Source organism: Lissotriton vulgaris, chromosome 7 (genome assembly GCF_964263255.1).
Source record: "Lissotriton vulgaris chromosome 7, aLisVul1.2, whole genome shotgun sequence".
NCBI classification, from domain to species: Eukaryota; Metazoa; Chordata; class Amphibia; order Caudata; family Salamandridae; genus Lissotriton; species Lissotriton vulgaris.
This window is the reverse complement of record NC_141695.1, coordinates 91,830,630-91,835,138: the sequence shown is the minus strand read 5'-3', so window position 1 is coordinate 91,835,138 and position 4,509 is coordinate 91,830,630.

Genomic DNA, 4,509 nt, shown 5'->3' with positions numbered 1-4,509 from the left:
GCCAGTGGCATGATGGCTGGTTGGGATGTATGACGGTACCACTCGTACTTTTACAACGCGTACCGTTACCATGCTACTTTTACCACGCAAGTCGTTACAACGACTTGTGTGGAGGGGCGCTGGATAGTAAATTATTTATTTACTATTCCAACTCCAGTCCCCGTGGACTCTAGGGAAAGGAGTTGGATAGTAAATAAAAGTATTTACTATCCTGGAGCGCCCCCCCAGCGCATTTCGTTGTAACGACCTGCGTGGTAAAAGTAGCGTGGTAACGGTACCGCGTTGTAAAATATGCGTGGTAACCGTTGTATACCGGCTGGTTGTAATCTTTGGCCAAAGCATGCTGCTGCCAAGGGTCTGCTGCTGCACTACCTGCCCGCCGCGGATTCTACTCGAATCAGGTGGGTGGGTGCCTCACGGGCTTAGCGGTCCTCCTGTGGGTGCAGCGGTGGCGGTCCTTCTGTGGGTGCAGCGGTGGCGGTCCTCCTATAGGACCGCCAAGCTCGTAATCAGGCCCTTAGTCTCTTCACTGTCCCAGCTCTCATTACATTAACGGATTGCATGGAAAACTGCAGGTCCAAATTGCTTGCTAACACAACTTTGAGAAAGGCAGATGAAATTAAAATAATTGGTACTGTTGTGTAAGACTATGCTTTAATAAAAGAAAACATTTAAAAGTATGAAAATAAAAACAAGCCAAACTTTCAAAATAATTAATGAATAAATATGTCCTAATATATTTCATCCATGTATTGAGTGCATGGCTGGCAAATGATCTATGTCATGTGTAACAATTTCACCCACATCTATCTATGTTTTTACCTACAGAACATTCTGGAATCTTTAGATAAATTACAGATTACCAAATGCAATTAGACAAAACCCATTTATGTGATGCATAACAATGGACAGCTTACATCAATGTCTGCATGTGAGATCTACCACAAACCCTGAAATACAAAGTCCACAGCAAAATCAACATACCAAATGCCGGAATGAATACTAAGGGCCTCATTTGGAGGTTTTGGAGCAGGGCAGCGCTGCAAGGAATCTTACTGTGCTGCCCTGCGTCAAAAGAAAAAGGCAGAAATGCGCTGCATCTATGAGATACGGACCAGCCTGTCCTTTTTCCCTGCGCTGGTGCATAAGGGGCTGCCAAGTACCAACACAGGCATCCTTGCGCCATGGTGCAAGGGTGTGTGTGTTGTAGGAGTGATTGTTTTTGTGCAGAAAGGCACACCTTCCTAGACACAAACAATCACAAGAGGTGTTTTCATCTTTCTTTGTGTGCTGCAGAATGCAGCACACATGGAAAAGGAAAAACATTGAGAAATAAAGGTATTTATCCTTGTTGCATCTCACTTACTCCTCCCCAGGGAAGGCTTAGAAATCTGACACATTCCCAGGTTTACGAAACTTTGTAAACCCGGGAGTGGGTCAAATTATTTGGATGTTGCAAGGGAGCACACACTGGCACACAGATGGAGTAACGCGGGAAAGGAGGCCTTATTTACAAGGCCATGAAAAGCCACACAGGGAGCTTTACATAGCCCTGTAAACAAAGGCAGACACACTGCACAACCGGTGCATCCAAAAGTGACATACCGGCGGCGCAATGGGCTTGTAAATAAGGCCTTAAATGTATACAAACAAGTACGATGCCCAGCAAAACGGGACATAGAATAGGATTAGTGTGGTGATCGTTGAATAATATAAATAATATATGAATGAAACACACAACAAAACGACTGCCAAATACAAAGGATTAAATATGGACACACTGAAAGGAATATAAACTCCATACCCATGTTCCCCAAGATTTTCTAAGTGCACATTTATGAGCTCCAAGTATCCAAGAACCCCACACTACAAGTCTATGTGGTCAGACTTTTCAATCTGTCACTAAAGCCCCCACCTATCTTTTGCACATCCCCTATCAATGTCTGCTCATGTATGCAGCGTCTCCTGTACTGCACATCCACTTGTCCCAGGCTCTCGGAGCAGCATGATCCTCAGGATATTTATCTGGTGTGAGAAGCTTCTCGCATTGCATATTCTAAAATAGTGACTTCATACATGTGTCTAAGAGCCTCACTGTCATCCTATGTACTCTGTATAGTCACTGTGGGCCCATGATGTCATTCAAACTCTCAAGCTCTTTATTCTATAAGACCTATTCACAAACAGCATTTTGTAGTTCATTTAGTAGCACTTCAATAATACGAGTGTACATCTCCACATCGTCTATCTTTTCTATGAGGAGATCATCACCAATGCTAATTTACTACTTAGGACCTCATTAAAAGTGTGGGGCCGAATTCGAAATTCTTTGCAAACATGTGCTTGTGCAGGTAATGAAAGTATGAGTTGTTTGATAATAATCACATGTTCAGAGTTTTCCACTAATAAATTCCGGTAGGTCAAACCTGACAAACTTTATCAGGGGAAGAAGGCCTGTAAAAAAGGCAAAATATATTATGGGCCAAATGTACGACCCTACCAATTTACGAGTCGCAGTTTGCAACTAGCAAAATGTAATTTACAACAGTGTCTCAGACTCTGCTTGCGATTCCTAATGGGGTCGCAAATTACATGTCTTATTATTATTCATGAGCCGGTGCAATTTTCAACCCCATTGGGAATGGCTAGCACTCTCAGGGATAGTGGCCTGCTGGGGTCAGCAGATCACCATGTCTGTGACTGCTTTTTAAATAAAGCAGGGTTTTTCTTACAAATGCAGCCCGTTTTCTGGGATGCATTTAAAAAATAAAAATAAAACGTGACTGTTTTGCTAGCTCTTAAAAAATATATTTAATGCTAGTCAAAAAGCGAAAGGGGTCCCTCTGGGGTCCCCTTCCCGTTTGCGAGTTTGTCATCACCCATTTGAAATGGGTGGTAAAATGTGAGAAATTTTGCGACTGCATTTGCTGTCGCAAAACAATCATACTTTGAAGTGTGAGTCGCTATTAGGAAGGGCCGCCCTTGGCACGGCCCTTCCTAATGACAAGTCGCAAACCCTATTTTGCAAGTCGGTAATAGATTAACGACTTGCAAAATAGGGTTTGTACATGGGGCAGACCAATTTTTAGGTCATAAACTGGCCAATTTCCTGTTTGTGACCACAAAAAACGGTCAGACATCCGGTCCTAGGTATGTATACCGTTCTGCATATTTTGCCTCATTTTAAAGGGCAATAATTATCAAACCTTTAAATTCCAATTCCCGTGGCTTTTAAAAGGATTTTAAAAGGTGCAATAAAAATAACATTCCCAACCCTTCACTTGTAATTAGATCCTTAGTAATAAATGTAGGTTTGAACAAGTTGAATGGCTGGTTAAAAGGGTCATACTAACTACTTAAGGACTGGTTTAGGGAGGAGTAAGGAGGTGTAAAGGGAAGGGTTTAGGGTGGAACATGCACCCACTCACAAAAGAGTAAGCCCATTGCTACTCACAAACTGCACTTCTAAAGTTGGTAGAGAAAAAAAGTAAATTACTCCTTCACTACTCATATCAAACCACTGGTACTGTAAAATCCTTTCATAGAAAATAATGGAGGTAAGGACTTTAATAAAAAAACTAGGAAATAATGGTACATTAAATAGCAGTATTTTATTATTATATTATTTTTATTTTATATTATTTTATTTAAAAATATAAACATAATTTAATGATGGAAATATGCAACAATAGCCATATTATGTATGTATTTAATTAAATAATATTTTAATAAATGTTTTTGTAATTTGTAAATTAGTGCACTGATAATTTAGTTTAATTTTAAACTAAGATTTTATATTAAAATAAAATTAAATGACTATAAGTTAATTCTATACACTACTTTTATTAAGTATTAATGCATAATAAAAATGCCTATTTTTTTACTTGGGGTGGGAATTAATTTTGTTATTTAACTTCAGAACATTTTTATTTAATTTTAAATATTTAAATACATTAATGATTTAATTCAAATTGAGCTTATATTGCTGTGCTCTATAATTTTGCTCTATGTTTAAAACATATGTATACAGTTAATTTACATCATTATTATTTAACATAGAAATAAATGTTTTTTTTTTTTACTTTTACCTATACGTTTCCATATAGAGACTATAATTTGTAATAGCGCTCTCCTTATGGCTAAAAATAAGGACAATTAAAATATGTGTTCAACGTTATAATGAATTACTAAAAATATTTTTAATGTTAAACATGAATGTAAATAATTATATTTATATCATACATATTTTTTTAAATGAAGAACAAAGTTTAAAAAATCTTTAGCACTATTACATCAATTTCCCATTAATTAATATTTTTCTGAAGTTTTAATTGAAAAGGTAATATGCTAGCTACAAAAAAAAGAATACATGTTATTATGCATTTATAATTATTGAAAGTGATATATATGTAGAATTAATTAAAAGTAGGTCATTTATATGTTAATAAAATAAATATTTATATTAGTTCGATTTTGAATATTTTATATTTAAATAATAAATATGCTTCA